General features: G+C 51.9%; 1 protein-coding gene across 6 annotated transcripts in view; it reads left to right on the top strand.

Annotated features, from left to right (window-relative positions):
* DNAH17 (dynein axonemal heavy chain 17) overlaps window positions 1-25,131 on the top strand; it is a 12,633,448-nt gene that overhangs the window by 11,928,389 nt on the left and 679,928 nt on the right. The gene's annotated exons all lie outside the window — the stretch shown is intronic.

The following is a 25,131-nucleotide window of genomic DNA, read 5'->3' as shown; positions in this document are numbered from 1 at the left end:
TCTCTCTTGGAGCAACCTCATTTTAAACTGTTACTCCTTGAATATGTAAAGAGTTTCCACCTGAAAACAAGTACATTAAATTGCTTGGTGGACACAATATATATATTTCTTGGTCTGTTTTTGTATGTTTATCTTCAGAAAGTCTGATGTTTTGAGAAAAATTGATTCAAGTCTTGGTTAGGAGCTTGCCCCGAATTTTGGCTCTAGGCTCTGCTTTGGACATAATAATTAAATTAACTATGTGCTCTGACTAAATTGCTGTTAGGAATAAGGTTCTAGGACCATTGTCTTCTCTATTTACGATGTGCAACAGTCTTTAAACCTATGAAGGCTGTGAAGAGAGTACCTTTTTGCAGGTAAACATACTCATTATAACTAAAAGAAGTCAATGAACTTGCTCCTTGTCCCTAAACTATATAAAAAAAACTTCCTTGGAGACTGAATATCACTTTTATTTGATATACATCAGGTCGCAGACTCGACTGACACACACTCATCAACATTCCTCAGCATCACTGTACCAACATTCCACAAACCCAGTCAACCTGGCTGAGCAGCAGGTATAACACTTACCTTGGAATAATCCCCTGTGGCCAAACAGGATGTGGAAAATCCTGAGCAGTACCTCTGCGTGCCGGTAGGTTGTGTTGATTGGCTCCACTTTGTTCATGCTGGAAGTTACAGGTGCTTGCCTATATAGGCACCACCCCAGCAGGCTGACATTAGTTCTTTTCTTTCCGTACCATCAGCGCAGATCCGGAAAGAGCTATCTCAGTCCTTATTTGAACTACCTTTTTCCACTTTTTGGTAAGATTCTTTTTCAGCTAAGCTCTCAGTGTGCATAGGGATGTCTCCTGAAAAACCTGTAGGGTTTGAACCCTGTGGTTCCTACCACAGGCAGATGTCTGTGACAGAGCCCCCCCCCCCACCCTTTGCTCGTGGTGCCTGGAGCCAGGCCACATCTCAAAGGCATGCGCAGACTGTTAAGCAGTGAATCCCAAGGCTGTCTGGGAACGTACCCTGAAGCTCCTGGTTGCGCAAAACCAGACAACTCCATTCCACACCGCACTGATCCAGGTCCTGGCCACAAGTAAGGCTCTCAGAGTCATTCCACGACAGTCATCTTCATGCTCAGAGTCATCCTCGGGTAAGTCCCACAAGAAGTCCAAGAAATCCAAGAAGTCAAAGCGTTCTTTGACTTTGCAGCACTGGTCCAAGTCATCGGATGAGACTCAGGAACGATGCCACAAATCAAGGCCCCTCTTCCAAGCTGCAGACCTGGAGCCAGAGTCTGTATCCGCTCCATGCCTCCCAGAGTATCATGGAGCCAGAATCACCCACACAGTTTAAAGAAATTTACAAGGCCATGCACCTAATCTTTGGGCCGGCCGACCCCTCTAAAGTGCCTTTGATCCCCACGGGTTTGGCAGGTTCCCCAACTGGCCAGTGGGTTCCCCCTCCGCATCAGTCAGGTTCTTTGGATCTGTTCCCAGATTGGCTCCAGCTGTGTACCCAGGACCTTCCCTGGAGTCCATTCCAGTGGCACCGTTCTCAGCGCTGCCAAAGCCATTGTCATACCCGACTCCGATACAAAGCTGGACTGGCGTTCCCAAACATTGAATACGGCGCTGATCCAACCAAGGTCATCCAGGTCAGAGACAGCGCCTCATATCCGGTAGAGACTGCTAGCCACAGGTTCCTTACTTTACAATATTCCCGAGGCATCCAGCTGGATCCAGAAATTTTGAGCAGTACCCCTGCATCTTGGTAGGTTGTGATGATTGGCTGCCTGCCGGCAGCGTCCATGCCGAAAGTAATATATGTGGTGCCTATATAGGCCCCAACACCCTAAAGCTAGTTCTTTTTTTTCCATGCCAGTCAGCACACATCCAGAGAGAGCTACCCACAGTCCATTTTTAAGCGACTTTTTCCTCAACTTTTGTAAAATCCTTTTTCAAAATGTCCATCTCTTGGTGTGTTGGAGATGTCTCCTACGAAGCCAACAGGCTTCAAACCATGTGGTACCTGTCACAGGCAGATGCCTGTGAGAGTCTTCTTTTGGTTTGCCTATGGTGATTGGAGCAGGAAAACGACTCCAAAACCTGCAAATACTGCCCCATCATGAATCCCAAGGCACTGAGGGTACTGCGCCTGAAGCTTCTTGCCACCTGATGATGTACGACCCTGCAACGCTCTTGATCCTGGTCACGATGAAGGTTCCAGGACCGTTCATGGAGCTGCTCCCAACGGTGGTCATCTCGGTTCAATTTGCTGGATGTGCACTGCATCCCTGCTAACCAGGCCCTAATTGGACTGCTTTTTCCCTAAAATAGGGTAAAATGGTCTAATTCTGTTACAATTGGCACACTCTTTAGCACCTCTCAAAGACCCTAGTAAATAGTACTCCTGGTACCTAGGGCATTGGCACTAAAGAGGGTCCCTAAGGGCTTCAGCATGTATTATGCCCTCCTAAGGGATGCCCTATACAAACTGCATGCAGACTATGTAGAAATTGCCCCTTTTTGCATGGTTATCCGCCACATTTTTTGCCTGACACATGATGTCATTTGACTTAGTGTGCCCTGGGTCTCTGCCAATCAGGAGTCCGGGGACTGTACTCTTTCCCAAAGCTGTATCTTTGTACCTCCAATTGGCACATCTCTGGCCACAGGTAATCCCCTTGTAAAAGGTACCATAGGTGCCATGCGCCCTGTGACCTGGGAAGGCCTCTATAGGCTGCAGCACATATTGTGCCACCCTTGGAGGCCCTGTACCTTAACACCCAAACACGGCGATTGCATGTTGTGTGTTCTGGTGCAGAGAAAAGTGAAGTCAACATGGCACACATCGCAGTGTGCCATCCCTGCAAACCTCTGCCTGTGACCTAGGTAAGCCACCCCTCTAGCAGGGTACACTAGACCACAGGTGAGGGTACAGTTGCATGAACACTGTACCCCTACAGTGTCTAAGTCCATTCCTAGACCTTGTTAGTGCAGTGAAGCCATTTAGAGTATATGGGCTGGAATTAGGTTATTACGAACTCCACAGCTCCAAAATGGCTTCACTGAAAACTGTGAAGATTTGTGGCAAACTTCTCAGCACATTAAACCCACACTGATGCCAGTGTGGGATTTAATGTAAAATGCACGCAGAGGGTATTTTAGAGATGCCCCTGAAAAGCGACCAGCCCTGCTGTGGTTCCTGAATGGCAGCCTGCCATTTGACACTACCAGACAGATTTCTAGACCCCTGGGAAAGGAAACTACGCTCTCTGGGTCTCGAGACAAAGCCCATCCTGGGCAGAGATGTAATGCCGCCTCCCCCAGGATGGGCTGGGTCCACAAAGGGGAAGCATTAAAGTCCTCCCCCCTTTGCGAGCTGACCCTGCCTTTTCCTGACCCCAGCAGCTGGCTCCCTCCGGTACTGACCCCCACTTTGGGCTGGAGAATTTGGCGGGAAAACAGAGTTAGGAGTGGTGTCCCCACTTTTGCCAACCACACCCCCAAAGTGGGTGAGGCAAGGTGAAGCACACATCTCAGTCCCCTCCATCTTAGCGATGAGGGGATCCAACCAATTAGGTAGAGGCTCATGCCCACCTCCCACTGGAGGGTGGCACAATAGGGGGTTTAGTCACCCCAAAGAAGATCCAGACTTGCACACCCCTGTAACAGCCCTAAATTTAGTATTATGGGTAGATCCTGAACCTTACCTCCTCAAATTCAAGGAAGAAAGAAGAGGGATCAAAGAGCTATGCTGACCCAGAAGAAGACACCACTGTGAATGGGGGTGAGTGTCTGAAAAGTTTCTGCGCTCCATCCATCATCTCCTTGTGTTTGCTTTGTTTGCACTAAGTTGGCAGGGTATGCCCAGACGTGAGTCCCTTGCTCACTTTGCCACTGGATTCAAGCTATCCTGGCTGATGAGGGCAGTTACCCCAAAACTGGTCCCAGGATGCTTGTTTCTGATAGATACATCTGCCGTGTGGATTCCTCACCTTGTGAATATCCCCTTGCGTCAGCAACATTCGGAAATTCTTTTTGTAGCTTCGCGCCGCGTGGATCCGGACGTCACAGAGGCACGGCATCGCACGCGACCCCGCTGACGTCACCGACGCCTATAATAGGTCCACGCCGGCGTGATGACATCAGTTCCCTTTTTTCCGCGTCGTCGACGCTAACGGTTTTCAGGGATCGTACTGTAGCTTTACAGTAACTTTGTTACTATTATCATACTATTGTGTCTATCTTTATACTCTTCGATATGTCGTCGAAGAAGACTGGATTTAAAGCTTGCGGCGAATGTGGCAAGACTATGTCTATCACCGATCCTCACGAATGCTGTGTTTGGTTTTTAAGCTCCGACCATGACGTCGAGGACTGTCCTTGCTGCAAGAAAATGACTCCGAAGGCTTTAAGAGAAAGAGAGACGAAACTCCTCGTGTCAAAACTTAAAAATAAGAAAGTTAAGAAATCTTCGAAGTCTCGACCTCATCGGTCGAGGTCGAGGTCGAGGTCTCGTTCGAGGTCACGCTCGGAGTCGTCTTCGGCTCACGCTTCGAAGTCTTCGAGGAAGAAACACAAGAAGAGGAGCCATGAGTCACGTCATCACTCTGGAAAGGACTCTAGTTCAAGACCGAAGTCCCAGGTCAAACTTCTGAGTAAGGAAGTGGAGATTTCAGAGTCGGAACATGATGAGGCTTCACATCCGGATTCACCCGAATCTCAGAAGCAGGTCCATCCTCCGGTTCCATCCAATCCTTCTGGGCAGGAGGATGAAGGTGAGGAGCAGGGGGCTGGTGAAGTCGAGGTTCCGGTGCCTGCGGGTTCGTCGACCCCGGTTCCTGGACTCGATGAAGAGGTCGCCGTCTTATCGACTCCGCCTCCTCAGGAACAACCCAGAGGTCCATATCCTGAATTTCCAACTCCAGGTCAGGATCCTTCTCAGTTCCTGAACGCCATGTTTGGTGTCTATTCCAGGGCAATGTTCCCGTCTGGTGCACCTGTTGGTCCCACGGGCCCTATGGCTTTTAACTTGGGTGTTCCCCAGGCTTACGCCCCTGCGCCCTTCATGCCTATTATGCCGGCTATACCACCGCATTGGCATTTTCCGACACCACCGGTGTCGTCGACGCCGAAGCGCACGACGCCGATTCCGTCGACGCCGATCCCATCGACGCCGATACCTACGACTCCGAGGCAGGATTCTGCCCGACCTCGTATTGAAAGACCTCGTCCGACTTCGGGTTTGACGCCGGCTCCGACCCCGTCGGAGTCGATTCCGAATCCATTGGCTTCTGTTATGAAGGAAAGATCTCGGAGAAAGGCCCAGAGACTTCTGGAAGAGGAAGGATGTCAGTATTCAGATACTGAAGAAGGGGAATTACAGGATTCTGAGGATCCTTTTGAAGACTTGTGTGAGGCCAGTGGGCTTGAACTATCGCCTGAATGGGAATTGGCTTCAGTGTCAAATGTACCATCAAAGGATGTGGTACCTTATCACACCGTTATTAGAAAAGCAGCGAGCTTATTGAATATTACTCTGCCCACTGCTGATTATAAGCCTAATATTTTGACTGAGGTGCTTCATTCACCCTCATCTATTATTGAACCTATGTTACCCTTCAACGAGGCCTTATCTGAGCCCATCTATGAGGTTTGGAAGAAACCTTTATCTGCTCCTGCAGTTTCTAGAACAGTGGCGAGGAGATATAGAGTTGCACCTGAGGACTCTGCATTTTTATCAACACATCCTCTGCCTGAGAGTTTGGTGGTGCAAGCTGCCTGCTCAAAGAGATCTGCTGGTGCTTTTCCACAGGTTCCTGGAGATAAAGAATCCAGAAAGCAAGACCAAAGTGCCAAGAAGGTTTTCTCATCAGCCAGTATGGCGTTAAAGTCAACCAACGCAATGTGTCTGATGGGAAGGTATATCCATGCTTTGATGGATTCTGTCAAGCAGTTGATTCCGAAGATTCCTGAAGATGATAGGAAAGATTTTCAGGAAGTGATATCGGACACTCAAGCAGCTGCGAGACAGGTCATTCAGAGTGGTCTGGACACTGCTGATTCGGTGGCAAGGGTCATGGGCTCCTCCGTGGCCACTAGGAGGGCTGCCTGGCTTAAATCATCAGAGTTCTCTGCAGACGTCCAGTCTGTTTTGATGGACTTGCCTTTTGATGGATCAGGATTGTTTGGCAAGAAGGCTGATACTGCCTTGGAACGTTTTAAGGACAGTAGGGCCACTGCAAAATCTTTAGGTCTTCAGTCCAGGGGTACTACTGGAAGACGCTTCAGGGGGTTTGGAAGATCTTCCTTTCGTTCTTACGGACCATCCCAGCAGCAGCCTCAACAGCAGCAGAACACACTGTACAAGTCGTACAGGGGCAGACAAAGATCCCGCCCTAGAGTTCGTCAAGCTTCCTCCTCCTCCTCTCCTTCCCAACCCCCTGCCAATGCAGCAAAGCAGCCCTAGATCCGCCATTCCGGATCATGTGGGTCCAGTGGGGGGTCGGCTTACACATTTTCTACAAGATTGGGAATTAATAACATCGGATCTTTGGGTTCTCAATCTTGTAGAGAATGGGTATGCACTTCCAGGAATTCCCTCCCAATTACCCTCCTTGCCAGGGTTATTGTTCGGAGGACCACCTGCTTCTCCTGCAGGAAGAAGTCCTGGCTTTATTCCGAAAAGGTGCGATAGAGGTGGTTCCAGAGCAGGAAAGGGGTCAGGGATGCTACTCCCGGTATTTCCTGATCCCCAAGAAAGATGGCAGGCTTCGGCCAATCCTGGACCTCAGGATTTTGAACCTTTACCTGAAACAGGAAAAGTTCAAGATGCTCACTCTTGCGCAGGTTCTTCAAGCGCTGCTAAAAGAAGACTGGATGGTGTCGATCGACTTGCAGGATGCGTATTTTCATATTCCCATCTTGAAGTCGCACAGAAAGTATCTCCGTTTTACGGTTGGGTCACAACACTACCAGTTTGTGGTCCTTCCGTTTGGTCTTACTACTGTGCCTCGGGTCTTCACCAAGGTGATGGCAGTGGTGGCAGCTCATCTCAGGAGAACGGGGATACATGTGTTTCCGTATCTGGACGACTGGCTGATCAAAGCGGAGTCGCCGGAGAAGGTGCTCCATCATCTGCAGGAGACAACTCAGTTGTTGCACTGGTTTGGTTTTTCGATAAATGTACCCACGTCTCACCTGGTGCCCTCACAGCGCAACCTGTTCATAGGTGCGGTACTGGACACAACTGTATGTCGTGCATTCCCTCCACCTCAAAGGATTCGCGACATACAGGAAATGATTCCTTTATTTTTCAATGGAGCGGTCGTTCCAGTCCTGAAGGTCCTTCGCCTGCTCGGTCTGATGGCTTCATGCATTCTGTTGCTCAACCATGCACGCTGGCATATGAGGGCGCTCCAGTGGTGCCTCCGCAGGCAGTGGTATCAGCACAACGGAGATCTCAGGGAGTCAGTGAAGATCTCCAGAGAAACTGCAGCGGATCTGTCTTGGTGGAGCGTGGAAGGCAATCTGTCTCAAGGAAAGCCTTTTCAGATTCCTCCATCGGTTGCCACGGTGATATCGGATGCGCCCACTCTCGGGTGGGGTGCTCATCTGGGGGACCTGGAGGTCAAGGGTCTTTGGTCTCCAGAGGAAAGGTTGCTTCACATCAACCTTTTAGAATTGCGGGCGATACGTCTGGCGCTCAAGGCCTTCCTCCCTTCCCTTCGCGGTCAGTCGGTTCAGGTCCTGACGGACAACACGACCGCGATGTGGTACATCAACAAGCAGGGAGGAGTAGGGTCGCAGTGTCTCTGCAGAGAGGCTCTGCGTCTCTGGTCCTGGGTTCAGGACCATCGGATTTCTCTGATGGCAAATCATCTGGCCGGAGTTCAGAACGTTCGTGCAGACAGTCTCAGTCGGCAGTTCTCTGCCGATCACGAGTGGAGGCTTCACCCGGAGGTTGTTCACAACATCTTTCAGATGTGGGGGACTCCTCGGGTGGACCTGTTCGCCTCTCGCGAGAATGCTCACTGCCTGTCATTCTGCAGTCTCCAGTATCCGATGCAAGGAGCCTTGGGGGACGCGTTTCAGTTGAGTTGGGTCTCGCAACTCCTTTACGCGTTTCCTCCCATACCTTTGATTCCTCGGGTTCTGAGGAAAATTCGCCAAGACCGGGCCCAAGTCATATTGATCGCCCCGGATTGGCCAAGAAGGGTGTGGTACTCAGACCTTCTCCCCCTCTCCTCTCACCCGCCGCTCCGTCTCCCTCACAGGGCAGATCTCCTCTCTCAGATGGAGGGGCAGGTTCTACACCCCCACCTCCAGACCTTACACCTTCATGCCTGGAGATTGAACGGGGCAACCTGATTTCTTTTTCTCTCCCTCATGATGTGGTGGATGTCATTTTGTCAGCCAGGCGTGACTCCACTAAGTCCATCTATTCTTATAGGTGGACTAAATTTGTTACTTGGTGCAGGGAGAAGTCTTTAGACCCTTTGAGGGCCCATTTATCTGATGTTCTCCAGTTTGCCCTTTCTCTGGCACAGCAAGGGCTTGCTGTGGCCACGGTGAAGGGTTATCTTTCTGCGCTGTCGGCTTTTATCTGTTTGCCTGACCAGCCTTCTCTTTTTAAATCTCCTATAGTTTTAAGGTTTTTAAAGGGCCTCACGAATAAGTTCCCTCCTACCCCTTTTAATGTGCCTCAGTGGGATTTAAATCTTGTTTTGACATTTTTAATGGGTGCTCCTTTTGAGCCTCTTCACAGATGTCCTATGAGGCTTCTGACTTTCAAAACGGTTTTCCTCGTTGCAATAACCTCGGTAAGGAGGGTAAGTGAGCTTCAAGCTCTTAGTCACAAGCCCCCTTTCTTGTCCATTCATGCTGATCGAATGGTTCTTAGGACCAGGGCTGCTTTTCTGCCAAAGGTGGTGATTTCTTTCCACCTGGGTCAATCCATTACCCTTCCTACCTTTTATCCTCCCCCACACCCTTCCAAGGAGGAGGAGAGATTACACCGTCTTGACCCCAAGAGGGCGGTGTCTTTTTACTTGGACAGGACTAAAGACTGTCGTTTGGATGACCAGCTCTTTATTGGCTTTGCTGGCTGCAAGAAAGGAAGAGCGGTCCATAAGAGGACTTTGTCGAGATGGATCGTCCTCTGCATTAAGATCTGCTACTCTTTGGCCGGTAAGAAACCTCCAGAGGGTATAAGGGCTCATTCTACGAGAGCTAAGTCATCAACCTCAGCGTTGGCTAGAGGTGTGCCTGTTGAGGATATTTGTAGAGCGGCAACTTGGTCTTCCCTCCACACTTTCGCAAAGCATTACTGCTTGGATTCTGAGGTGAGGAGGGACGGTCATTTTGCACGCTCTGTCCTTCAGGATTTCCTGGTCTAGAAGAGTGGACACCCTCCTCCGGGAGTGGGGACTGCTGTGGGACTCTATTCACAAGGTGAGGAATCCACACGGCAGATGTATCTATCAGAAGAACAAGTTACTTACCTTCGGTAACGCTTTTTCTGGTAGATACTATATCTGCCTGTGGATTCCTCACTGACCCACCCGCCTCCCCGTTGTCCACTCTTCTATGCCAGAAGTTTCTATAATGTATTATTTTATGGTCAAGGATTTGTTTATTTCAAATGTTTTATTGCATTTGCTTCACACTGTGTGTGTTACCTTGATTTCTATACTGCGTATACTGTGTATATGTCTACTGTCATCGGTCCGTCCGTGTGCCTCGAAGGCACGGAAAAAAGGGCGGAACTGATGTCATCACACCGGCGTGGGCCTATTATAGGCGTCGGTGACGTCAGCGGGGTCGCGTGCGATGCCGTGCCTCTGTGACGTCCGGATCCACGTCGGCGCGAAGCTACAAAAAGAATTTCCGAATGTTGCTGACGCAAGGGGATATTCACAAGGTGAGGAATCCACAGGCAGATATAGTATCTACCAGAAAAAGCATTACCGAAGGTAAGTAACTTGTTCTTCCGGTCCAGGGACGACATGGCTTGACAGATCGAGCTGGACTGTTCCCATGAGGCACAGGGTCAAGACTGATTTGCATATGGCCAGGTCTAATCTGGGGTGGCATGCTAAGCAAAGGAATGATTGATTTAACCCAGATCTCTTGACTGGGGGTGAATATATTGATTGGTTCTGCATTCCGTCCATCAATTGTGTGTCTTTTGCTTTATCGCCCTAAGTGTGCCAGGTATGCCCAGATGTGGGTCCTGGGCTCACTGTGCCACTGGAATCAAGCTATCCTGGCTGAAGAGGGGTGAAACCCAGAAACTGGTCCTAGGATGCTTGTGTCAGGTCCAGGGAGGACCAGGTTTGACAGTTCGGGCTGGACTGTTCCCATGTGGCACAGGGTCAAGACTGATTTGCATATGGCCAGGTCTAATCTGGGGTGGCATGGTGAGCAAAAGAATGATGGATTTAACCCAGATCTCTTGACTCGGGGTGAATGTTTTGATTTGTTCTGCATTCCGTCCATCAGTTGTGTGTCTTTTGCTTTCACACCCTAAGTGCGCCAGGTATGCCCAGACTTGGGTCCTGGGCTCACTGTACCACTGGAATCAAGCTGTCTTGGTTGAAGAGGGGTGAAACCTCGAAACCAGTCCTAGGATGCTTGTTTCCGGTCCAAGGAGTACCTGGCTTGGCAGTTCGGGCGGGACTGTTCCCATGAGGCACAGGGTCAAGACTGATTTGCATATGGTCAGGTCTAAACTGGGGTGGCATGGTGAGCAAAAGAATGATGGATTTAACCCAGATCTCTTGACCGGGGGTGAATGTTTTGATTTGTACTGCATTCCGTCCATCAATTGTGTGTCTTTTGCTTTCTGTTCCCATGATGCACAGGCTTAAGACTGATTTGCATAAAGCTGTATCTGAACTGGGGTGGCGAAGTGAGCTAAAGAACGATGATGGATTCAACCCAGATCTGTGACGGGGGTGAGTGTCTGAAAAGTTTCACCCCTTCCGTCCATCATCTCCTTGTGTTTGATTTGTTCGCCTTAAGTTGGCAGGGTATGCCCAGAAGTGGGTCCCTTGCTCACTTTGCCACTCGATTCAAGCTAGCCTGGCTGATGAGGGCTATTAGCCCGAATTCAGTCCCAGGATGCTTGTTTCTGGTTCAGGGAAGACATGGCTTGGCAGTTCAGGCTGGACTGTTCCTATGAGGCACAGGGTCAAGACTGATTTGCATATAGCTGTGTCTGAACTGGGGTGGCGAAGTGAGCTAAAGAACGATGATGACTTCAACCCAGATCTGTGACAGGGGGTGAGTGTCTGAAACGTTTCAGCGCTCCATCCATCATCTCCTAGTGTTTGCTTTGAATCTTTCAACAAGGCCATTGGTTTGTGGGTATTACGGTATTGTGAACTTTAGACCACTCAACACTCATCCCTCATGTGTGTCAAGTATGCAGACATGAAGGTTAAACCTCAGTCCGATACTACCTCCTTAGGAACCCTACCCTGGTGAAGACATCAATAATTGCTTTGGCTACCACCGGGGCTGTAGTAGACCTAAGGGGAATGGCTGCAGGACATCTGATGGCATGATCCACTACCACCAGTATGTATTTGTTTCCTGAGGCTGTGGGAGGTACAACTGGACCACTATATCCACACCTACCCTTTCAAAGGCTATCCCAACCACTGGTGGTGGAATTAAGGGGCCTTTAGGTGTACACCTGTTTGTCACTGGCTTAACAGGGGACACAGGAGCTTAGAAACACCTTCACTTTTTGGGACTTCTGAGGTAAATAAATGTTGTTGACAAGTCTTTCCCAAGTTTTTGTCTGGCTCAGAAGTTTAGCTAGGATGATGTCATGGGCCAGTGTGAGTAGAAACTCTCAATAGAACTGAGGAACTTCCACTTTCCTAGTGGCACCAGGTTTGGGGGTCTCTAGCCGCAGTGTACAGGAGTCCCTCCTCCCAATAGACCACTGACATCTCCCTGCTCCAGTGTAGCAGCTTCCCGTCTCAGGCCTTAAGGAGTGGGGCAGACCTTCTGCTCTAGGCACAGCTGTTCCCTAAAGGATCTGCCTGGGCCTAAGAGCTCTCTTGCGTACGGTTCAAGTTTCATGGGCTCGGGGGCGCTAGAGGGCGCACACGCGGAATGGCTGCTTAACGCTGCAGCTCCCGCACCTTGGCCATCGATCCTCAAAAATCCTTGACCACAGATGACCGGCATCGCCCTCAACTCGGCCATTTGAAGCCCAACACTGTCCGCTACATTCGTCCCTGGAGCTCATCTCTCTCCTATCATCGGAGGCGGAGATCTCGCCGTGTGAAGCTGGGCCGGCGAGGACCCTTGGTGCTGCCGGACGCGGAGGCTGGCTGTGGGACTCCACGAGAGGCGGGTGCTTGACACGCTTGGCTGAGGTGTGCCTGCCACGGACAGGAGACCTGCGTAGGAACCCCCGAGAAGCAGTGTGGCCTGACGGTGCTGAGGCCTGCTGCCGGCGGCCGCCGAGGATTACCTCCGCGCTCCCTGTGCATGGTGAGTGGCGCCCCTCCCGCGGACCCTGCCTCCCGCTGCCACCCTGCGCCTACCACCTGCTGGGGCTGGAGCGGACCGCGGGGCCCTGCATCGCCTCGGTGCTGATCTGCTCGGGCCCCGGTGCCCACTGGCCCGCCTGATCGCTCCAGTGTGCCTGCGGGGGCCCCTGGATGCCTGTGGCGTCACTGCAGCTCGGACCTCCACCTCTCCTGTTTGCCTGCCCGGTCGGGCCTGCCAGAAGCCTGCACTGCGACCTCCGGCTCTCCTCTGCTGCACTGCGGGCCGCATGCTCTACCCTGCATGCTGACTAGCATTGGGCCTGCCTCCCCTGGGAATCCCCGTGCCTTGGTGACTCTACCTGCATTCGCTAGTGCTGCTGTCCCAACGCAGCCGTGAGACGGGCAGCCTTGGCCTCCGGCCTGTCCTCTCCTGCCTGCCACCGCTCCGGCCGCACGTGCCACGCTGCCCTCCTGCACCTCGGTTGGTCACAGGTGTTTGGGGCGGATCTCTCTCCGTGCTTCGTCCTGCCTACTTGACTGGTTCCCACTGGTGTTGTGCAGGTGCAGTTTGGACGGGCGACGGTGCAGATCTAGGGGGCCAGGATGGTTCGTCCTGAGAATCGCCAGACGAAGATCAGCTTCGATGGCGCCAAGAAATCCACGAAGGCCGTCCCTGCTGACGCTGGCTCCGGCGCTGCTTCCACCTCCACTCTTTCCTCTCCGGCCAAGGAACTTGATCTACAGCATTTGTTTCAGGAGATGCGACAGGGGTTTGCCACTGTGGTGGAGAAGGTGGATGGTGTGACCGCTAGACTTGACGCTTTGGCTCACAAAGTAGATCGGCATGAGGAACGACTCACGGCCACGGAGCAACGCATTTCCGACGCAGACGATGTTGCCTCCACTCATACCACTCAGCTAGCCCGCATGGACAACCTTCTCAGGATCATAGCAGCGAAGAACGAAGATTTGGAAGCCCGCAGCCGACGCAACAACATCCGCGTCACGGGCATTCCGGAATCGACCAACACGGGCAGGATGGAGTTCTACGTCGAGAAGATCCTCAGGGGGTCCATAGGCGAGGATGCTTTCTCTCCACAGTTCATTATCGAGCGAGCACATCGGTCTTTGGCGCCTGTCCCTAAGCCTGGCCTACCACCCAGGCCAATCATCGCTAAACTGTTAAACTACCGTGACCGCGATGTGGCGCTGAGAGCTGCTCGCACTCAATGATCCCTCCAATACGATGGTGTAACCTTCTCTATCTATCCGGATTTCACCCCAATGGTGCAGGAGGAACGGCGTAAATTTCTCCCTGTGAAGAAGAAGCTACGTGAAGCTCAGCTGGACTATGCATTGCTCTACCCGGCGAAACTACGGATCACGCATCAGGGGAAGCAACGTTTCTTCACGAATCCACAAAAAGCCGAAGACTATTTGAAATCACTCCGTAGGGCCAGAGGAGGCGACCATGCTGCTGCTGCTGACTTAAGAGATGATGATCCTTCTGCTGCGGAGGACGAACACTGACCATGAGCGTATATCTGTACTGAACCTTTGTCTATCTAGCGTGAGCACGGAGCCTCTACCTCCTGTGGGTTCCGAGGTGGCAGCCTCTTCAACGGGACTCGGCGATGCCTGGACACTTCTGTGGTAATGTATACCAGGATCCGCTTGCCTAGCCCTGGCCTCCACCGAGGGCGGTACAGTTTTGGAGGCCAGCGGCGGGTACAGCGGTTGTGCGCCCTTGATATCGTCACCCCGTCGGGTGTACCCCACGTTGACTGTTAAAATGTTAGACTCTGATGTTGGGGGAGGGGGAGGGGGAGGGGGGAGGGGACAGAGGGTGGGATTGGACGGCTGCAGGCAAGTTGGGGGCGCTGTAGTGGGTGGGGGGGGGTTTGTTGGGATGGGGGAGGCCTACACACCGAAAACTGTTTTGGACTATGTCACTTCATGTTGCTCACATGGCCTCGACTCCTTTGGGAATGGTTACTCTGCTTTGCTGGGGAAGCAATGTTACATCACACTATACTAAATGGCGGGTTTGGGGTCTGTAACACAACTACACTGCATGTCGTGGAATGTCAGTGGGCTCAATAATGCTAGGAAATGTCGTGATGTTATCGCATACCTCACTAGGCATAATGTACATGTTGCCATGCTCCAAGAAACACACCTGTCACCACGAGGGCGGACCACCTTTGCATGTAAATGGGCTACCACCCGCATTTTCTCATCATATTCCACGTATGCCAGGGGGGTGGCCATCCTACTCCGGGGTGCCGTCCCGTTTCACAGATGTGGGGAACTGTTAGATGGGGGAGGTCGTTACGCTTTACTCTGGGGGAGATTGGACCATGACACTGTCACTTTTGTAAATTGCTATGCCCCTAATGTAGACACGCCCTCTTTCTTCACCACTCTTTGGGGTAAGATCCTTGACGTGGGCTCCCGCCATGTCATCTGGGGTGGGGACTTCAATCTGGCATTGGTACCCAGCATGGACAGGGCGGACGGGGCTGCCCACTACAAACCTAAGGCAAGAGAGGCCCTCGAGGGCATCATGACGGAGGGGGCCCTGGTAGATATATGGCGGTCCCTACAACCGGTCAGACAGGAGGGAACCCACTTCACCCCGCAGACTGGCACCTGGGCTCGACTAGACTACTTCCTTGTCACCCCCGGAATCATACCTGGAGTCTCGACAGTCACACATCTACCGAGGACTTACTCGGACCATAGCCCAGTCCTGATGCATACTAGACTCCCTGGGTGGGATTACCCTAGACCTCCATGGCGCTTACAACTGGCGGCTTTGTTGGATGCCCTTTTCTGTTCTGAGCTGGGGGAGGAAATTGCGGACTTCTTTCCGCGGAACAAGGGGTCGGTCGATTCAGTAGAGCATATTTGGGAGGCCTTTAAGGTGACTGTCAGGGGATTTTGCATAGCTAAAAGTTTTGGGGTCCTCCGGGACATACAAGCCACTATCCGTCGACTGCACGGGGAACTGCGTGCGTTGGAGATTCGTATGGTCGAGGGGGATGACCCTGCCTTACACGCGGAATTCAGGGTCAAATTGACCAAGTATGAAGAGGAGGCTGACAGGGAGGCAAGATTCAAGGGGAAACACTGGCAGGCTCGGAGATATTGTGAAGGAGACCGCCCGGGTAAAGCTCTAGCGGTCTTGACTCGAGTCCCCCGCGATCGCAACGCCATACTGGAGCTTACTGACAATCAGGGACACACGATCAGAGACTCGGAAGCACTGCTTGCCACTTTCACCTCACATTACCACACTCTGTATACCACCAATGCTACAGTTGAGATGCCCTACGCTGACTATCTGAGCGAAGTGGCACTCTGTTGGCTTAGTGACGGCGACAGGGCTTTCCTGGCGGCTCCGTTTGAACTGGATGAAATCCGCGAAGCCATCATGTCCCTCAAAAATGGTAAGGCGCCCGGGCTGGATGGTTTACCGGCCGAATTTTATAAAACGTATATCGACGTCATGGCACCAGTCCTTCGTGAAGTATATGAGGAATCCCTCGCTGATGGCATTCTCCCAGGCTCCATGCGTGAAGTAGTCATCACCTCCCTTCTTAAACCCGGTAAAGACCCCTGTTCCTGTGGATCTTACCGCCCCCTTTCCCTCCTAAATTGCGACGTGAAGATATTAGCCAAGGTCCTAGCTACTAGGCTGTCCTTGCTCATGACTAGGATTGTATTGCCGGACCAGTCGGGGTTTGTTCCCGGTCGCTCCACTTCTCATAACCTGCGCACCTTATTCTCGCTTCTCCGCACGGTACATCCTGATATCCCAGTCGCTGCTGTCTTCTTAGATGCTTCCAAAGCCTTTGATTCAGTTGAATGGCCCTACTTGTTTTCAGTATTATCGACTATGGGCTTCCCCAAGCTGTTCCTCTCCTGGATACAGCTCCTCTACACACGACCGACGGCGAGAGTTCTCGTCAATGGCCGTCTTTCTCACTCGATAGACATCACGAGGGGCACGCGTCAGGGCTGTCCTCTGTCTCCCCTCCTTTTCGCGATCGCAGTTGAACCTCTTGCTTGTCGGCTCCGTCAATTGCATCGGGAGAGTGCCGTACAGTGCCTACAGCGCCAGATAGACGTTTCCCTCTACGCGGATGACGTCACCCTTTATGTTAAATATCCTCATCTTCATCTCAATCCTTTATTGAGAGAGTTTGTAGCTTTCGGGGGCATGTCGGGGATCCACATTAATTGGTCCAAATCACAGCTCTTTCCCCTCACTAACTCAGTGGTTGACTTCCCCCTCGACTACCCTCTTGAATGGTGCCGTTCGGACCTTCGCTACTTAGGCATACAGATTTCGCGGGATCGGGAAGAGACCCTTCGCTCCAATTACGGAGTGGCAATCACGTCCCTCGCTACCACAATTGACCGTTGGATCACGCTGCCCCTCTCCATGGCTGGTAGGGCGTCCCTCATCAAGATGGTTGTGTTGCCCCGTTTCCTGTACCTTTTTCTCAATATCCCATATTACCCGGGCGCTTTCTTTTTCAAGACCCTGAGATCGGAGCTTTGTCGCTTGTTCTGGGGGGGCAAAGCCCCACGGCTGTAATGGTCCACGCTGATACTACCTTACGAGGCCGGAGGATTTGATGTTCCTGACCTGGAGGCCTACTACCTCTGTGCGCAGGCTCACTATGCTTTTCATTGGATGGTTCCCACGCCCTTCATGCCGCAACTTGCGGTGGAGGACTGGATCATGCACCCCATACCGCTCAATGGCTTACTTCATTGCCCGGAGTCGATGATCCAGACTCCGAACACATCGGTTTCCTGCACCCTGGATGCTTGGCGCCGCCTGGCAGGGAGACTCTCCTGCTCCTTCCCTTACTCTCCCCTTCTCCCTCTGACATTTCATCCCTCGCTCGCGCTATTGCAGGAGCGCGGCTTCCAGATGCTCTGCGGTCGGCTACATATTGTCACCTGGGGTGACCTCTTTGCTAATAAAGTTTTCAAATCCATTGAAATCTTCTTTGCCACTCATGTTCGCTCCCCGCTCTACGTATTCTACTACCTTCGCCTCAGACAGGGGATGAAAGACATCCTTCCTGATTATCCCCGTGAGCCAGACCTCCTGAGCCCTCTACACTTTCTGCTTGGCTCGCAGGATGGAGCACACCTGGTCTCTGGCCTGTATCGCCGCCTTCGGTCGGACATTGACCCTCCTGAGACAGGTGCTAGAGCGGCCTGGAATGCGCATTTGCTTCCCACTCTCACTGATGAGCAGTGGCAATACTGCTGCGCACTTACTGCCAGGATCTCAGCTAGCAGCAGGCTTAAGATAATACACTACAGGTTCCTCCAACGACTATACTATACCCCAGTTAAGAAATTCAGGTTCCACCTTGCCGATACCTACAGCTGCGACCGCTGTCGAGCTGATCATGCCGGCTTCCTGCACCTCGCTTGGGAGTGCCCGGCCGTGCGGGCGTACTGGCAGGAGGTGACGGAGGCCCTCACCGAGATGACCAAGATTACCGTAGCAGCGGACCCCCTTATCACCCTGCTAGGGCACACACCACACATCCCGAAGTCCAGCAGGAAATTTGTTGACACTGCTTTGCTCCTGGCTAAACGGCGTGTGGCATGTCGTTGGGGCCGTGGCAGGGCCCCAAAGTTTAAGGACTGGCTCTCAGATATGACTCACTGTCAGGTCCAACACGTCACTTATTCAGAACTTCTACCGCTTCCAAGCAGGCCCAAAGACATCTGGGAACCACTGGTTTCCTACCTGTCGAGTCAGGATGACGACGACACGACCTCGGACTGACGGCTGGGGATGACCAGCAGTGCTAGATACCTGGGCGACTGGGAGTCCTGCGTTCCTAATGCTTACATATCCTGCATCTTCGTTCAATCATTAGTCCCCCTCTTACTACATGGCTTATACCGATGCGACACCTAGGGTGGATAGCGGACTTTCTACATCCTAATGCACGCCGCATCCCCACCCTCTCCTCACGACTACCACTCCATTAGGACATGACACATGACCCCTGCCTTGTTATTGTATGTGCCCTGCGGAAGCGACAGCCATCACTGCAGACTCGCGTTGTGATCTATGCATGATACCCAATGGGCAACAATATTGACATGTTCTTCTGTTCTTCTCTTTATTCGGACATGTGTGAAGCCTCCTTTTTCTTTCTCCCTTTTTTTTTTTTTTTTTTTTTTCTCTCTCTGATTAACTGTTCCGGGTTGCTAAGAATTGGGGAGAAAACAATAAAAAATCTGTTCTACTGCTGTAAATCCTGAGCTGTTCATGCCTCTTCTCCCCCTCCCCCCTCCCCTCTACCCTCCCCCATCTTCCTCCTCATTTCTCTCTCACCTCCCCCCCCCCTATCCACCCTTTTTCCTTTACCCCTCTTACCAACCGTCCACCCTCCCCCTCTCTCTTTACCTAGCATGGTTTATCGCCACCGGGCCTCCGGGATGCCGGTATCAAGGCTGTGTCTACCACTACCAATTCTTTTCCCGTGCTACTGTGGCTCTGTCGCTGCCAGCCTCCGGGTTGTGGGCATACATAGCAGTGTAATTCTCTAACTATGCAATAAAGCAGTTTTGAACACATAAAAAAAAAAAAAAAAAAAGTTTCATGGGCTCAGTTCCCTCTGGGGCTGACAAGTCCTCTCCCTGAGGAGAGGGGTCCTGATATGTTTTCTGGGTGGAAGCTGTATCACCAGTCTTCCTGCCTTTTCTCTTGGGAGGTTGTGTCATCATTTCAGGCTCCATCTCTCCCTTTTCACCCTGTGCTAGGCATTGTGCTTTTGTTTTCACACACACTATCTCAGGGATGTTTAGCATGGCTGCATGTGTTCTACTTTCTACCTCAGTCCATGCTGAGGTTTTCATATAATTTCTACGCAGACAGGTAGCTGGCAGCTTTGGAGAGACTACTACCAGTTTTAGGCCAGTAACCACCCCCTTCCCAAGTCTAATGTCATCTTTGCTTGGTTAGTAGTGACACTATCACCATTGGTGACTGGATAGCTTTTTCCCGTCAGGTATTGCTCTGGGGAAACCAGTGTATTGCTCACCATAATGACATTGGTACCTATATCCCTCAGTGCTTCTACCTTGGTCCAATTCACTAGGGGATACTGCAAGTATTTGGTCAAGTTAGGGGGGAAGACAGCTAGGGTTGCCACATCTACCCCACCCATGGAGACTAGTGTAGCTTCTGTGTGCACTCTGATATGCTCAGGGCACCCCATTTATCCCATCTAGAGATTTGCCATTCAAGGGTTAGCTGGAGGGGGGCTAGGGACTGGTTTGCTGGGACAGGCAGGATCTCCAGTTTGGTGTCCCTTCTTGTTACAGTGGACACACCAGGCCTTAGCAGGATCAACGTTTTTCAGCTTAAACCTACCAGAGGACTGGGAAGGGTTCTTGCCCCCCCCCAAACAGAATTTTGGGGCCTTTAGAAGACTCTTGGTTTTTATATTTGGGCTCCTCACCCTCTTTCCCCAGGAAAGGCTTTGTAACCCCTTTCTTTAACCCACCCCCCAGTGGTTGCCTTTCTCACCATTGTCATGACCCAGTGGTCCGCCTTTTGTTCCCAATTCTTGAGGAGAAATTTAACCTAGGTCTACCAGATGTTGATGCAACTTTTAATTGATGCAGTTACTTAAAACGTGTTCCTCCATAAATAAATCATAAAGGCCTTCATAATCCTGCACCTTATTTCAAGTCAACAAGCCACCTAGGGTCTTTACTGAGTAATCTACTAATTCCACCAGGACTGACTCTGGCATTTTTTAACCCACCTGAATGTAACTCTATACTCCTCAGTTGTGAGTCTAAATCCTTCAATCAAAGTACCCTTCATGAGTTCATAAGACTCAGTGTTAGAAATGGGGATTTCCGGTTGGCTAAGGCTTGCGCCAAAGCCAGGCAGAAACCACCACTCTAGTCAGGGCAAGGGAGTCACCCTCTAGGTAACGTGACACGAGCAGTAAGGCTGATCCCGGAGGCAATTTAGATTAAGTATTTGCGCACGCACCCAGCAACACCACCCAAGGCCCACCACAAAAGAAACTCCACACAAGGTTATATATAAAAATAGCCTTTGTATTATACCAAACACATTAGATAATAAACACACACTTTACAATGTGCCATAGGCACGGGCAAAATGTACAGGGGATTATGTACAGGGGACAATGTACAGGGGACAGGGCCACTTGGACCACTGTCAGGAATAAGCACTTGGTAGAACTAGCACTTTGTAGAAATAACACCTGGTAGAAATAGCACTTTTAGAACATAGAATACTTGTAGGAATAGCGCTTAGAACATAGAACAATTGTAGCACCAAATAGCAAATGTAGCACACAACCAGTAACCACTGGTAAAAGGTAAGTACCACCTACGCAATTCTAAACACCTTAGGCAAATATCACGCAGGGAACCATGAACTCACTAGCATTACCTATACTAGGAAAAACAACCTCCTAAGCATAAACATACATTCAGAGGTATAGGCAAAAAGCATTACACATGATAAAGAAATCACATTAGGCAGGTAATCACATTTGCGCAAAAGATCACATATGGCATAAACACGTACCCTCGCAAGGGCCCAACACATAAACTGTCCCCAGGCCAACTTGACCTCTCAGGGGCTGAAACGCCCTGTGTCCAAAAATGTTAGGGCAGGCTGCGCAGGCAGCCACAGAAGATGGCGCAAAAGATCAGGCCTAAACATAGCAACTGCCCACTAATTGCTGGGCAGCCGTAGATCTCCTCTGGGCTCTAAATAAACAATAGCCCCAACCACGTGGGAGCCTTGCAGGCTCTAATTACCAAAATGCGCGTTGGCGCCATGAGGCTCTGAAATACAACCATGCCCCCAGGAGCCACTCGTGGGCTCTAAATACAAAATGCCCCCTTTGTTGGAGCCACGGGGCTCGGAATACACAATAGTGCCAAAGCACAACGTGGGAGCGACCCACTGTCATCCGGGGCTACTCTACCGCAAAAGGAATGCCCCAGACATTAGTGTCCCGCTCTGGGACTGTTACCAAGACAATGTAGCCCAAACACGACGACAGCACCAGCCGGAGGGGAGGGGCGGGCACCGGCAATGTGCCCCGACGCCCTCCTCTTCAAAAACGAACACAGGGGCCCCACTTACCGGCCTGGAAGCCTCGCCGGTCGGGTCTCCTCGCCGGGCTGGGGACTCTCCTCTGTGTTGTGGGCTGGGCGGGCAACTGCTTTGACCGGGCTGGAGCTCCGGGGGTTCTCCGGGACACCTCTGCTCCTCCGGTCCAGGTCCAGTGTGGGGTAGGCTCCCGCCTGGGCTCTACATCCTTCTCACTCCTCCATTCACACGGAGAGCGGGGTGGGCTCCCGTCGGCTCCCGGCTGTCTGGAGCACTTCCGGGTCGCTCCAAAACCCCGCGCACATCACGAGAGGCTGCCTGACTTCCTTGTTAGCCGGGCTGCGGCGGTGATTCTTTTACCACGGGGCAAAACGAGGGGTAGGCACCCTCGGAGTGAATATAAATGTAGAACGGGGTGGGCACCCGTGAAGGTAATGAAAAGTAGCGGCAATTCTGCAGGGTGGGCACCTGCTCTGGAATAAGCAAAAAGGGGGGATCCCCATGCCGGGGAATCCCTCGAGCTAGGGATCGCTGCACCAGTGGCGCCACGTGCTATTTTGGGGGGGAGGCCAGCACTCCCCAGGCGCTGGCAGGCCACCCCAGTCCCAAGGGTCCAGGGACAAAGTCTGAAACAAGAATGAAGGCAGGGGGGGCAAAGGCTGGGCCCAGGGGCCAGCACACAGGGCCCTCCAGGCAGGGAGGCAGTCCCCAGTGGCGGTCCTCCTGGCGCCCAGCAGCAGCAGGCCCCCTCCAAATTAGGATCAGCAAGAGAACATTTTGTAAGGGCTCACCACCTCTTTTTATACACAGAATTCCTTTGTCTGTGTCTGCAGGGTGGGGGGAAGGCCATTCGCAGTTGGTTTTGGAGCACTCTGATGTGCTCAGACCCTCTTCCCATTCACTGGCCAGGCTAGGGTCATCAGTCGCACAACAGGGGGCAGAGCCAGCATTGTTTGGGGAAAGCCCAGCCCTATTCAGGTCCAAGGTGCACTCCTACCTCACATCATTCATGCAGATCTCTCCACTCACCACCGGGGCAGACCCATCCTGACTCCTGGAGCCAGGCTCACCAGCCAGCTCCAGCCAATCACAAGCCAGACAGCCAATTCACATAAATTACACAGACATGCCAACTTCTAGAAGTGGCACTTCCACACTAGACACAATAATGCCGCACACATCATCGCGCAGCATTCACTCTCACGAGTTCGCACATACCAAACTCGCCCCTGCACTCCCCATGCATCAGGAACTACCAGGGACACATACATTCCCCATGCATTCCTATGGGAGGGCAGGCCAACCTTACCACACACACGGACTTTACCCTGGGACACAGTGATAAAGTGCGCAGAAACCAAAAATCACTAACACCAGGTCACAATTAAAAGCAAAAAGTTCAGGGGTGAACCTGCCAGAAGGGCCAAGTCCAACACTCAGCTTCTGCCCCAGTAAGGGTCAGGAGTCTGTCCCTGCACTTACCGCTGAACAGTTCCTAGAGAAGTTCCCTCCAGTGAGTCATCCTCACTTTTCTGGCTTCACAACCCCTCTCAAAGGCTGTGAACCATTTGGTGATATTATCACCATCCTCTAATTTAGGGACAATCCCTTTGGGGATTTTAGGGTCATAAGACCCTGCCTTCTCTCTGTTGCTTAAAATGCTGCCACCACTGATGAGTCCTAGGCCCATCTCTGCTCTTTATTTCTCTAGAGCTAGAAGCCTAGTCTCTAGCTCTATCCTTTTGGCCATCCTTGCTAAAAGGTGGCCCTCCTCAGTGAAGTTGTCCTCACTGTGTAGTATAGAGTTTTCTTCAGTATTGGATCTTTCATAGATTCACATGCTTCAATCATCCCCGTCGTCATAGTGGGAGTCACACGGTATACATATAAAAGCAGTAGATAATACTACAATAGGCTACAATGCAATGAAGAGTCACTGCAATAGCCTATCCATTTTCTTTTGTAAAATAGAATCAAACTTAAGTAGCAGCCAATCAGGCAACGGCACTCTCTAGAACACAGGTACTCATAGTACGGCCCGCGGGCCGCCAGCGGCCCGGCAAGCCTTCCTTGGCGGCCCACGGACATTGCTAACATCGTACCTATGTTTTTTACATTTTTTTTTAAAGAGTGTCCGCAAACACTGCCGGTTGCCACAGCCCGACTTTGAGAGACTGTGCTCTATGGGGGCCTGGCGATTCCAGCCATAGTCAGAGTGGAGATGCAGGGGCCTAAGAAGAGGTGAATTACAACAAAGCTGCATTAACAAGTAAATGGTCTTTTAAAGACCTGTGCAGTGCTCGGGTGTGGCTATGTGTGTGCCTAGGAAGCTGTCTCAGCCCGGGATGACACACAAGCGGGGTGAGGTGACAGAGTGGGGGAGGGAGGGAGGGTGAGGGAATGAGGGAGAGGGAAGGAGGAAGTGGAAGGGAGACAGAGAGAGAGGGAGACAGAGAGAGGGAGACAGAGAGAGAGGGAGACAGAGAGAGGGAGACAGAGAAAGAGGGAGACAGAGAGAGAGGGAGACCGAGAGGGAGGGAGACAGAGGGAGGGGAAGACAGAGAGAGGGAGACAGAGAGGGAGACAGGGGGAGACAGAGGGAGGGGGAGGGAGACAGACAGAGGGAGACAGACAGAGGAAGACAGACAGAGGGAGACAGAGGGAGGGAGACACAGACAGAGAGAGACAGACAGAAGGAGACAGAGAGAGGGAGGGAGACATAGAGGGAGATAGAGGGAGGGAGTCAGGGGGAGGGAGAGGGAGATAGAGGGAGGGAGCCAGAGGGAGACAGACAGATGTAGGGAGACAGGGGGAGGGAGACAGAGAGAGGGTGACAAAGGGAGAGAGATGGAGGGAGGGAGACAGAGGGAGGGAGTTAGGGGAAGACAAAGAGAGGGAGACAGAGGGAGGGAGACAGAGAGAGGGAGACAGAGAGAGTAAGAGAGAGAGAGAGGGAGGCAGAGAGAGGGAGGCAGAGAGAGGGAGGCAGAGAGAGGGAGGCAGAGAGAGGGAGACAGAGAGAGGGAGACAGAGAGAGGGAGACGGAGAGAGGGAGACAGAGAGAGGGAGTCAGAGAGAGGGAGACAGACAGAGGGAGACAGATAGACAGATAGAGGGAGACAAAGGAAGGGAGACAGATACCAAGAGAGTGAGAGGGAGACATAGAGGGAGGGAGCCAGAAAAAGACAGAGGGAGAATGAGGGAAACGGAGAGAGAGGGAGACAGAGAGGGAGGGAGACAGCAAGGGCGGGAGACAGAGGGAGGGATTCAGGAGGAGACAGGGAGGGAGGGGGAGGGAGAGGGAGACAGAGAGGGACACGGAGAGGGGGAAACGGAGAGAGGGAGACAGACAGAGGTATACGGAGGGAGACAGAGGGAAGGAGACAGACAGAGATATACGGAGGGAGACAGAGGAAGGGAGACAGACCGAGGGAGACAGTGAGAGGGAGACAGAGTGAGAGGG

The sequence above is a fragment of the Lissotriton helveticus genome, chromosome 7 (genome assembly GCF_964261635.1).
Source record: "Lissotriton helveticus chromosome 7, aLisHel1.1, whole genome shotgun sequence".
Taxonomy (NCBI): domain Eukaryota; kingdom Metazoa; phylum Chordata; class Amphibia; order Caudata; family Salamandridae; genus Lissotriton; species Lissotriton helveticus.
This window is presented reverse-complemented; position numbering and strand designations above follow the sequence as displayed.